The sequence below is a fragment of the Alligator sinensis genome, unplaced genomic scaffold, assembly GCF_000455745.1.
Source record: "Alligator sinensis unplaced genomic scaffold, ASM45574v1 scaffold321_1, whole genome shotgun sequence".
In the NCBI taxonomy this organism is placed as follows: domain Eukaryota; kingdom Metazoa; phylum Chordata; order Crocodylia; family Alligatoridae; genus Alligator; species Alligator sinensis.
In genome coordinates this window covers 734,447-747,528 of record NW_005841969.1, presented here as the reverse complement: position 1 = coordinate 747,528, position 13,082 = coordinate 734,447, and positions in this window count along the sequence as shown.

Here is a 13,082-nt window from a genome sequence, read left to right as displayed (position 1 = left end):
GCTGGAAGGGTAGGCACCCCCCCCAACCCTGATGCAGCCTCAATGCCTAGCCACCTTCCCCCAGCGCTAGCAGGCACCCACCTCCCCTCACACACCACCCCCCACAGACAATCCCTAAGCCCTGGACCTCCAGCCCCCACTCCCCGTAGACTTACCAGCATCTACCTGCTAGAGCTTCTCCCATGACCCTGCCTGGCTGCATGCCAGCCACATGCATGTGCACATGCAGATGCACATGCGCCCACTGCCTCCAAATCACCCCAGCAGCTCCTTGCAGGCTGGAACACTGCCAGCCTGCAAGGGAAAACCCATGCTTTCCCACATTTTTCTGGGACTTGCTTGCAACCCTTTCAAATATTCTTGCAACCCACTTTTGTGTTGCAATCCATGGGTTTAGAAACACTGATCTACAGGAAGAACTGATAAAATCAGTTTATCCCTGTGAAACCAGGACAACTCTGGAAAGTTATCACCTATTCCAAAAAAAATCCCTTGAGTGTACTAACTCCCTCAGAATTGTATTAAGTTAAAATAAACTACAGGTATCCTTTGATTATATCTCGATTTAACATTCTGGTTTTCATTATTAACATAAATCTTTGGTAAAAGCCAGTCTATCACACCTTAAAGAGAATGAAAATGCCATTAAAAGAAAGCTGCCAATTAAGAGTTTGCTGAGAATGTTGGATCCAAAGCATTCTGCATGCTTTTAGGAGAATGAGGTACATGTTTGCTAAGCAATGACTAAATAAGTGGTTTCTAGCCACATAAAGCTTTATCCTTGCTTAACAGTGAAGCAACACACGTCTTTTTATTATTTAATCAAACCCTATTCTAACTCTCATTAATTTCAATGAACTGAAATGATGCAATTTTGTTGCAAGGTAAGTAGATGAAATGGATGTTTATTCGTTTTAATTCTTCAGACAAGGCTGGGATTCATGAGTGATTTTATCATAGGAAGTCTTCACTGTTAAACAAGGACTTACTGTAGAATCTGAAATCCAGACTGACTGGATTTAACAAAATGGCTCATTGATCTAAAAACCAGTTCTGGAATATACTTAGGCTTAGTTCTGGAGATGCACGTGGCTCTTGTTTCAATTCAAGTAACTGAGTAATGGGTTCTATTCCTTACTGTTTCACAAACTGTTCTAAACTCAGGCAAGTGATGTAACCTCTCCAATGACCACAAGAGAATGGACTCCCATATATCATTTATAGCTTTTTATGGCACTTTACCTGTAATCCTTAGGCATCACATAAGACATCTGATCTCATATGCCTGGGAATTCTTTAAATTCTTTATTATTCTTTTTATTTCTGAACTAACTCTCCATTAAAAATATCCCTGCCCTTCCCCATTTCCAACTCGCCATGTACATTCTGAACTAAGCCAGGCACTGCAGTAACAATCAAGCAGCTGCCTTTGAACGCAACACTGCAGAGCATAGCCAACTAGCACATTTCCTCAACAGTTAGGGTGTTAGTCTTGGTGTTCCAGCCAACTTTCAACTTACTGATTTTCCTGAACATTTCAACTGAATAAATTATCTTCTTCATTTCAAATCCTAAAACTGAGTTACTGTAGGAGAGAGTGACAGGTGGGTTAATTTTATTGGAAACTACTAGATGGATTAGGTTTGTAATTCTGTAAAATGCATTGCTTTGCAAAAAGCACCAGCAAACTCAATAAATAAATCCACAAACAGAGCCAAGTTCTCAGCCTGTTCCCAGGCAGAGTGCCTCTGCTTGGCAGTGGGTTCATACACAGAGGACAGAAATGAGAAATCTCACCCTCCAACTACAAAGCAGACCAACAGACACTGCTTCAGTTCAGTGGCTGAATTAATGCTCTGTGGGCCACTTCCCTCAACCTGATTCCCATGAGGTTTCTAGACTCAGGGAATCCGCACAGCAGCGGGTCCTTTGGCCTATCCACCTCTGCCCCTTTTGCCCATCTGCCCCCTTTGTGTTCCTACATGGTGAGCTCTCATGTGGAGGAGCGTTATCCCCTCACTTCAGGTGTCCCTTCCATTGCACAGTAGAATCACCTTAGTTCTACAACCAGTTCTACTTTACAGCCCTGGGGCAAGGGTAAGACTTGCCTTGGTTTGATATAGGCAAAAAATAAAAATAAAAAACATTTATCACCTAAGTCAAAGTCCAATGTAGACACTGGTGGTATATTCTAGAATCTCTAATGAGCATGATTTAATTATTTATGCAAGACCTAATGAGCACACAAAGGAAATAACCAGACTCTACAGTAACAGGAAATGAAACAAAGTCTTAACTAAAAAAGTGCTGGCTGAAAAGCCAGCTATTGTCAGAGCTTTGAGAGTTCAAATCCCTCTGCTGTTATAGACTGGCTTCAGCTTGAACAAGCTTGGCAGCCTGGCAAAACAGTGAAGTGAACTAGTTTGCTTAATGCAGGCAGCTTTTAAATGTATTATTGTTGTGTTCTACCTACAGAACATGATAATTCAGCTGAAGGTGCCCAATGAAGTACTTAGCTATGTTTAACACCAACAAGGACTAATTTGCTAGCATTTATCAAAGGTCAAATCTAGAAGTGTTTGTTTTTAAGTGGTGAGTTGACTCATCTTTTTAATGTATTATGCCCAATGCAAGGTGTGACATCTCTGTTTCTGTGTTTATTCTTGTTGCCCTCTACAAAAGGTGTTGGGGGTTTTTATAATGATCATGAGTTTATTTTATTTATAAATCTTCCCCCCATCATAAAGTAAATTTAAAAATAGTGCATAGGATGGTTAGTGTTCACCTATGGCTCCTGCCATATGTTACACTTAAAACATGATTAATCAGTTAATCACATCTTAAATTGTAATCTGGCCACACATTAAAATAATTAATTGTATCATAAAACAAGGAATAAGCCACAAAGTTGCTCCACAAAAAATGTGTAATAACTTTGTGACTTGTTCCTATGATGCCATTAATTAAATGTTTGACCATGTGCCCCCTGTGGCTGTCGGCCCCATCAGCTGATCCTGGATCTAAACCATGGGGTGTACCAGCTGATCCATGGGGATAGATCAGCTGACAGGACTTCCAGCTGCAGGGCTGCATGGTGCACCCTTGTGGCTGGGAGCCCAGATCAGTTGATGGGACTCCCAGCCATGGGAGCACAGGATGCACACCCACAGCTTGGAGCCCTATCAGCTGCAGGCTCCTGGCTGTGGGAGTGCATAGTGCACCCCTGAGGCAGGGAGCCCTGTCAGCTGAGGGGGCTACCAGCCATGGGAACTTACTACTTGCTGATGCAGGTAGATCCCAGCATCATGATCCTGGGCTCCCCTTGCATCATCAATAAGCATGATGGGAACTGATGCTGGATCCCACAATCACACCTTCTGCCATGTACCTGTGGCATAGCAGGAGATCCTATCATGCCTTTACCTGCACATCTAAAAGGGTCCTCTCATATTAGGTTCAATCACAGTCTTTGAAATGGAGCTGAACATGGTTTGATCTGGTCTACAACTTTAGTTTAATAGGTTTTCGTGCTGGTATGACTGCATGTATTGTTGCTATCTATAGTGGGTATGTCTTCACAAGAGATCCTGACCAAAATATTACTAATGGCAATGGCTAGTGCAGGTTCCATTGAATTTAACAGTGTAGGAAACCCAAGAGTTGACATAGTGTTGTATGTTTTAAACCTGTTCTGAGGTGGGTTACATGATACCATTCAGATAACTGGCAGCCTGGCTCTATCAGAGTTCCCAATACTGCTAACCCTTGTAGAACTGAACAATGCCTCTACAGTAAACACAGTTATAATTTTGATAAAGCTAATTAGGGCAACAAATTTCAGACTTCCTTTCCAAGAAATGTTAGTAAAATATATGTCTGTAAAGAAAAACCTTGCTTACTACAGAATTAACTAAACAGCTGCTAAATACCACTGTCCATTTACTGTTTGTTGTGTCCCTTCTCACTGTGACAATTAATGTAAGCACCTCACAACAAAGAAGGACAACATATTTTAAAGCTCTAGTATATAAATAAGAGTGAAGTGCAGCATTCATTCAACATGAGAAGCTGGTCCCATGTACCCTGACAAATGACTTCTCATGAAATCAGGAGAGTTTCCATAGAGGAATCAACCAGCCTTTTTAAGTAGGAGATCACCTTTGGCATTTAAAAGCAACCCAAAATCTACCAAGCACTGATGCCACCCCGCCCCCCAACCAGCAGGTAAGTCTGTGGGGAGGGAAAGGGAGGCAGATCGAGGCAGAGGGAGAAAAAAATTATTTGGGGGTGCACCTCCCCAGCAGGTAAGTCTCACCTGGCCAGGGCCTAACTCAACTTACCCCTGCTCCTGCCTCTGTGGCACTCTCCCTCACCTCGGCAGCCTCAATATAACCCCCACCCCTTCCCTCCCCCATGAACTGACCTGCTGGGCTGGGCACTCATCACCCCCACCCCGCCTCAGTTTGACTCCAAGAGGCTCCGAGATCTACCGGTGGATCGAGATCCACTGGTTGGTGGCCACTGCTGTAGAACCTTGAAAGTTCTCATTGTGTCTGGAAAACCTGAAAGAATGAAAAATATTCCCTTCAGGACCGGTGAATACAATCAACTAGAATCAGTAAATGGACAGCAGGTAGTAGGTATTTTGCAACAGGAACATCTTTCAAAAATGAAATCATACCAGCTATGTCAGCTGGACTAAGAAGCTGAGCATGGAAACTACTCTGATACTTATAGAAGTCCAAAATTAGAAATTAGAATTTATTCTGCACAATCTCCATGAAGGAAGAATTGTGCATAGCAATTGCATAAAGAAAGCTAATGATATAAATGTTGGTTCTGAGACATAATCAATATAATCAAATTAATTTTATACAGTGAATTAATATTCTAGATTCATACAACTGAAACTGACTGAACCATGAAAAAAATCATACATTTATAGCTTTTCATGTTCAGTTTTACAGTAATGTCCTTAGTCATTTCTTAGGCCATCAACATTTAGCTGGTCAGCTTTTTGTGTCCAGGAAGTGCACTATGCCTATATTGTTATTGCTTAAATATATACTTCTTTATATAGTAATATGTATTGACTAGAATTCACCTGGGATGCATAAAAAAGTAGAGTGAGTTTCTGGCTAAAGCTTTTTACTGATTTGTAATACTACTGTGGAATGAAAAGACCCTTTTGCAACCCCCACCTAGAAATTATGAAGTTAAGTCAACAAAAGATACGACCTAGTGGTGCATATGAATTGTTGGGAGTGTGATGTCTTTGAAAAAATAACAACACCACAGCTCTTATATTATATTCTATCCACTGATCTCAAAACACTGTTGTCAGTAGCATTATCCCATCTTATTGATGAGGAATATGTAAATAAGTGACTTACCCAAAGCCACCCAGAAGCTTAGTGGCAGAGCTGAGGGTGGAATCCAAGATTCCAGACTCCCAGTCAGTCCAGCACTCTATTAGAACCATCTCTTACCATCAGGTTTTACATAATCCCTGATGAAGTCAAATGTGCCATTCAACACCCCCCCGGCAACACACACACACACACACACACACACACACACATGCACGCACCCCCTCTAAAATTTAAAACAACAGGAAATAGTCCCACTTAAGAGACAAAAAGTAAAACTGTAATAGTTCAAACACCGCTAAAGAAAATTTGGTTTAAAGTCTGGAAGGAAAATGCAACTCATTCCAAATATATTTCCCGTCAGTGGCAAAAATAGTACACATTCAAAAAACATAATAAACTATTTCCTCTTGACTGCATTTCTGGAATCTCATCCCAGTAAAAAGATTTTCTAGGCTAAATTATGACAGAGTAACACTGAGCAAATATGTTAGTCCAATGTATTATTGAATGTTTTTTGATGAACTAGAAAAACTGAAAGTGGATGAACAGCAGATAGCCCAAGATCATTCTGTTCCCTTTCTTGTGGTAATAAAGATAGAAATTTCTACCTGAAGATACACACGTGCAGCTTCCATTGATTTCCTCTCTATTTGGCTCTGGTGAGGCCTCACCTGTAGTACTGGGTTCAGTTTTGGACCCCATACTTCAGCACAGACAGAAAATATCTCCTCAATGTTTCATTTTGAAGGAGCAACTTTGAAGTAACTGTAATACTCCAAAATGCATTAAGCTACACTACATTTAGTTCTTTAATGAACATATCTAGTGTGCAGTAAATGGATCAGGCCTTAAGCCAAGAAACAGTATGTGGATAATGCTGTATTGTTAATATACCCGAAGTGGCAAATCTTATGCTATGCCCAAATCCTAGAAAGATCAGTGAAATAGTGTATATTCTGCCATTAACCTCACTGCAACCGTGTCACAATCTGACAGTTTGTAAGATACTTTCATAATTATTTTATAGAATTTTTTAGAATTAATATATTTTGGCTGGATCCCAGTAGCCAAATAATGTTCTACAAGTCCTCCTTGCCAAACAGTAGTGTGTAATACTGACTGGGTACAATCGCTGCATCTAATTACCAACTGAGAGGTGGCCCTATGGGGATGTGTCAGATCCCCCAAGGGCAGGTAAATGCTGGCATTCTAGAAAACACAGCTGGATTCAAATACATTTCCTTTCCATGCCAGTGAGGTTCTTATTCAAAAAACAAATCTATTTATCACTTCCTGCCTTTGCTGTTGGGCAGGGTATCCTGCTACAGGGTGGAGCATCAGAGTGTTCAAGAAAAACACTGGCTCTTGGCCAATGGAAATTTATTTTACAGAGCCTGCTGCTATTCTGCAGTGATTTGTAAGCTTCAGCAGTGATGTATGTAAGTCATGAATGACTGGAAAAAGAATGTGCTTTTTCATCCAAAGAGATGGCTATTTTATAAGATCTCAAATGCATGGCTTCTGTCACTATGGTTATGTGGACCTATGCTATGGGTTAGAATTAGATGCATTTTCTATTAAAAATGTTTGTTACATGTTTTGAAATTGCCAGTGTTATAATTTGTTTAGTGCACTTTCACTAAACACATGGATTGTTGAAAACAGAAGGTAAAGTTTTATTAGTGTGCTTTGACTTATCCAACATGTCTTATACCTAATGCTCTGGCCTAAAATATTCCTTATGGTTTTCAAAAGAGTCTCTTTAGTTTTCTTCATTCAATCTCTTCCATTTCTCAATCCTCTCTTCTGAGATCCTCCCTTCCTGCCACTTTTACCTCACTCTCCATGCCTTTCAGGACTCCTGCTCTCACTTCTGTTTTATGCTGTGCCATCTACCTCATCTGCTTACTCTGAATCCAAGATCTTACTCTGAATCCAAGATTCCCCTTCATACCCAACCTCTCAGCTGTCTCTGGTGTGGTGTCATGTTTGACCTCTCAGAAATCCAGCTGCAATTTTTTCTATCCTCCCTCAATCAGATATACTCCCCTTTCCTCCTTCCATGTTTAGGATCCTCCTAAACTTTCAGAAACCCACCTTGGCCTTTCAGTTTCCCACCACTCCATCCAGCTCTTTACTTCCACAGTCCATACTCTTATGAACCACCATCCCAACTTTGTTTCTATTAGCATTTCTCCTTCAATCTTTTTCCAACCTCTAGGTTTCAGTAATAGCTGCCTCCTGATTTTCTTTTCATTTCTAGTCCTTTATCCTCTTCTTCCCAATTTTTCCTTCTTGAGTGTCCATCATATCCTTCCCACCTTGCTTCCTCTCCTCCTCTGGCCATTACTTAAATTCCTGGCTTTGCCTCTTTTTTTTCCCCCCTCAGTCCTGAACCCTGACCAACACTCATGGCCAGTCTGACTCATCTGGAATTTAAACCAAATACTGTTGTGGTCCAAAGTTACCTCCAAGATGCAGGTATTGCACAGCTGTCCTTCCCACACCCCCTCCTCCCAAGCTGAAGCTTCATCCTCTTACTGGAAAACAGAAACACTACCACTGATTTATGACATTACACACACAGAAGGACAACATGGATAGTTCATGAAAGGCTCTTATGTCAGAATCTGTTCACGTGAAGCTTTCAACCAAAGTCTGCATAATCAGTAGAATATGGCCCAAAGAAAAAACCCAGATGCAAGCAATTCTACTATTCTACTGCTAAGAATACAACCCACTTCCTACCTATAACATAGAATCCCTGCCCTTGCAATTAGAGGGCTAGAACAGATAAAAGGCCAGCTATCAGGTGTCTAATGAGGCAACTAATTGCACCTGACACTGGGGAAAGAGGAACAAAAGGACCAATCAGGTAACTGGAAAGGGGCCGGCTGAGAAATATAAACCCAGCCCCTGAACTGGAAAGAGTCAGCCTGGCTCTTCAGGGTCAGGAGCTTCTGTGTAAGGTGGCTACAGGAGCAGGCAGACTGGCACCTAAGCAGTCCCAGAGAACCACAAAGTGGAGGCCAAGGAAACTCACAGCTTGCATGGAAGTATTAACCCAGGGTTGGGAGGATTTTTTGTTTCATAGCCATTGGGTTGATGTTTATGTTTTGGTGAGATCTACTGGAGAACTGCATTGTGTCTTGGGGGGGAAAAACCATGGAGAGGCGTGCTTTATGATGCTCCCTGCCCCTCCAGTGCACTTTTGCACCAGAGTTCAGGCCCTGGGGCAGAGATGACCTGAGATGCAGGTAGATCCCACAAAAAGGTTTTGCTGTCAAGGCAGGGCTGAACCCTGGAAACTGAGGCCTTGAACAGTAGGCCCAGGCAGAAGGTGTAGCCATAAAGGAAAAGGGGGCTGAGGCCATGATAGCCAAGACCCCTGACAAGTGCCAGAGCCTATGTGGGAGTCCCTATAAAGGGGAAGTACTTGGAAAGGGCAGAAGGCCCCAGGTGTGGCAGGTCAGGGCAGACAGATCAGCCTACCCCATAAAGGAACTACTGACCCACAGAGACCCCTTCCCAACAACAACAAACGATACTGATGTTCTGGCAATGCAGTGACAGGAGATGAAGCAGGATCAGGAACACACTACTAAGCAGGCAGACCCCTGCAAGTACTAAGCTATCCACCAAAACTGGGCTGTCCAACTCCCAAGCACCCAAAGGGCCTGTCCCCACACAGGCCAGACCAACAGGGGCTGCATGCCACACAGACTGCCATAGTAAAAGCCATGAGTGCCTTCCCTTCCCCACTGCACCACGTGCATGGACACCATTCCCCCGCCCAGCTCGCAAGCAACAACATCTCGTGCTACACTGCAGGCTTCCCAAGCACCATAGGCTACACAGTGCCACACCTGTGCTGGTCAGGCACAGGAAGCAGAAGCCAGAGGGGAAGCCCAGAGACTCCATCTGCTGCTGCAGCCAGAGGGATAGGGAGAGCGGCAGCCAGGTGAGAGCCTGGAGGCCACAGACTAACCCCTTGCAGGCCACGTGGAGCCCTTGGGCTGCCAGTTGGACAGCTCTGTACCAAACAGTTCATCTTGTTGCATCACTTTCATTACTTTTCCAGTGCTGAATTCTTCAGATATTTGCAACAAAAAAGAAATCCAAAAGGACTTTGTACACTGGCAAAGTGAAGCATTCAAGGTAACGTCTAGCATTTTTGCAGCTCTATTATATAAAACCTGCTGTATACTTCAATTCAGATGGTCTTACAGAAGATATAAAATAAAGCTGTCTTGTGCCATTGCACTTTGCAGAAAATAACAATGTTCAACCATGTTTGACAGAAAGCAGCTTTCCTTTTACTTGCTCTGTGATTTGTAATATTCTATATTCAGAAAGAAAAGTCACAGAAAAGTTATGGTCCTTTAGCAATGTAAATATTCAACAAGCTAACAGTGATAAACATTATTTTTAATATCACTGATACCCAAATAAATATCTATCAGAGCTGGCAATTATGCAGCCGGTAGTCTTGATTGAGTAAGTTAGCTGATGCTTTAGTTTCACCATCTGTAAAATGGAGATAACAACTTCATAGCAATTTTGTGATAATAAATGTTTACCCAGCACTTTGAAGAGTACTAAGGGTGGAACTCTATTTCCCTTTAATGCACCCAAATGGCAGCTTTCCAGTCACATAAGTGGCATCTTTGGTACTTATGCACATGTTCTATTTCTATTACCTCTGCACTGGGGACACATAAGCCTGTACACATAGAAAGACCATATGCTGTCAGCGACACACTAGTTGGATATATGTGTGGCTATGTACGTGCATACCTGAGCATAAGCTGTGGGAAGGAGTAGGACAGCCTTCCCATGTTTAGCTCCAGTAGCTGAGGAGTTAGGGCACTAGGAAGCAAAAACACCCTCTATCTTACTTTCTTTGTCCTGGCCCCACCTATCTCCCTCTCTTGGCTGACCAGCTGTCCAGCTTCAAAAGGAGAGCTGGAAAAAGGACTGGATAATGCCTGACCTGTGGTGTGGTGGTAGAATACTGTCAAGGATTTTGAAAGATACAAATCCCTTCTGACAGAGGCCTAAGAGCCCAGTTCTACTGCTTCCTAAGCAAGTGCCCTAGCCACTCAGCTATCAAGGATAAAGTATGGGAAATATCTCTTCCTGTGCAGTCTAACACCTGGGCTAGGGGCAGAAGTTATACATCATAAACTGATTTAAGCCTGTAACAGAACATACGCTCAGTGCACATAAATCAGCTTCAAAATGGCCAAAACTGGTCTGAGATAAATCTGATTGAATGTATTATCAGACTTAACCAACTGAGGTCAAACTGGTTTATTCAACTTCTGTCCCAGACCCCTTCCTGGTTTAAGTTAAATCAGAGTCCTTCAGCATCCCAGCATGCTCTGCAGCCCTGGGCTGGGCTGGGCAGTCTGTTCCAGCAGAACAGAGTTGGCCCCACCCCTCTCCCCCCTAGCCAAAGCACTAACACTGCTCCAGCTGCTTGTGGGGGGTGGGAAACCCTGCTCTGGTGTGCTGATGGATCTTCCTGGCAGGGGGGCACCAGCCCTTGCCAGGTGTCCCCAGCCCCACACCCCCCTCACTGCTCCAGCAGCAGAAGCAGGAACAGGGCCAGACCCTGGTAGCCTGAGGGGAAGTGGAGGTTTAATCCCCCATTGCAAGGGAGGGTGGTGTGGGCACCAATAGGCTCCATTCATGTACTTGGGGCAGCAGCAGCCACATGCCGAAAGCCTGAAGAGAAGGGGTAGGTTTAATCCGCCCCTTGCAGGCAACAGCAGCGGGGCAGTGACATGGTGCCCTGGGCTGAGTCCCTCTGAGAAGTGGCCAGCTGGCCATGGGGAGGGGGCAGGGAGGGGGGATGTGACCTGGCTGTGGGGGGGGTGGAGAGGGGAGCTTGTTGGGCTTGTTATGGAGCCCAACTCAATACTGCCTCCCACTGTGCCAGCACAGCATGCGCTGGGGCAGCCCCAGGGGGTGGGGTCAGCACCCACTGCCTCCTGCCTCCAGCCCTGCATGGGGGCCACAGTTTGCAGGCAGGCTGCAGCTGTAGCACAGCTCCCTGCCCCCTCCCTCTCCCAGTGGCAGCAGAGTGAACTATCACAGCAGGCAGAGGTGAAGCACTTATCACCCACAGCCTGCTCGCAGCAGTGCTGGGCACTCAGGATGGACTGCTTCAGGCCAGGGCTGTGGGCCTTGGTGGGGGGAGGCAAAGGACTGCAGCAGCCAAGGCCAGCTTGGTCCTGAGGCCCAGGGCTGTAGGCAGTGGCTGGCTTGTGGCAGCCCACCCCAAGTACCCAGTGCCGCTGCAAGCAGGCAGCAGGTGACAGGTGTCTTATCTCTGCCCACCATGATAATTCACTCTGCTGCCACCAAGGGGGGGGTGGGTGAGCTGCCGCAGGCCAGTCACTGCCTATGCCCCAGGGCCACTGGACCGGATGGGGCTGTACTCCTGGGCAGTGGGGCCGGGCCAGACGGAGCTGTGGTGGTCCATTGTCTCCCTCTGCTGAGGCCCATGTCCTTGGCTCACAGCAGCCTGCCTTGAGTGCCTAGCACTGCCATAAACAGGCAGCAGGTGACAGGTGCTTCATCTCCTCCCATTGCGATAGTGTGCTCTGCTGCTGCAAGACAGAGGAGGGTGCAAAGCTGCACTGCAGCTGCAGCCCACCTGCAAACCATGGCCCCTATGTGGGGCTGGAGGTGGGAAGTGCTGGCCCCATCCCCTGGGGCTGCTCCAGCCTGGGCCTCGCTGATGTAGCCCAAGGCAGTGGTGAGTTGGGCTCCGTAACTAGCCTCAGCTCCCCTCCCCCTCCCCTCTGCAGCCAGGTCAGATCCCCCCTCTCTGCCCCTTCTCCATGGCCAGCTGGCCGCTACTCAGAAGGAGTTGGCCCAGGGTGCCATGTTGGTGCCCCTACTGCTGCTGCCTGCAATGTGGTGGGGATTAAACCCCACCCTTCCACTCAGACTACTGGTGTCTGGCCAGCACAGCCCCAGGTGCACAAACCTGGGTGCATGAGCAGAGCCTATCAGTGCCGACGCTGCCCCCCACTCTGCAATGGGGGGATTTAGCCCCTGCTTCCTCTCAGGCTACCAGGGTCCGGAATTGCCCCCGCTGCTGCCGCTAGCCATTGAGTGAGCAGGGGTGGGGGGAGTGGAAACCCCTGACAGGGGCTGCTTCTCCCCTCCCTCTCCAGGCAGACCCTGGCTGGGGTCCCTGTGGGCCAGGGTGGGGGTTTAAACCCCTCCCCAATCATACTCAGGCCTGCTGCGGCCTGGCCATGCCCCTTCCCTCAGCTTAGTTTCCTTTCAGCTGAGGGTTCACTCTAGCACCCCGTGGCTTCTGGCCTGAGCCACTGCAGGCATGTGCCTGCATTTCCGGAGTCAAAAGTAAATGTCTATTCACTTGCAAATTGTTTCAATCTAGCCAGGTTAAACTAAGCTGCAAAGATTGAATCAATTCAGGCTCCAGCTTTTTGAATGTCTGTTCCTAGCCCTTTTGGTCATGGGTTTCTGGCTAGCTACATTTTCATGACTTCCATATATGTATGCATCCAAAAGGGACAACATGCACAACTGTGTTCATGTCCAGCTAGTATGTAGCCTACTGTGCATGCCCAGTTTGCATGCTAATACCTATGGATCCATAGCACAGGGGTAACAGAATTACAACCTCTGTTGCAATTATACCAAAACTGCCACTTAGTCATAATTCTC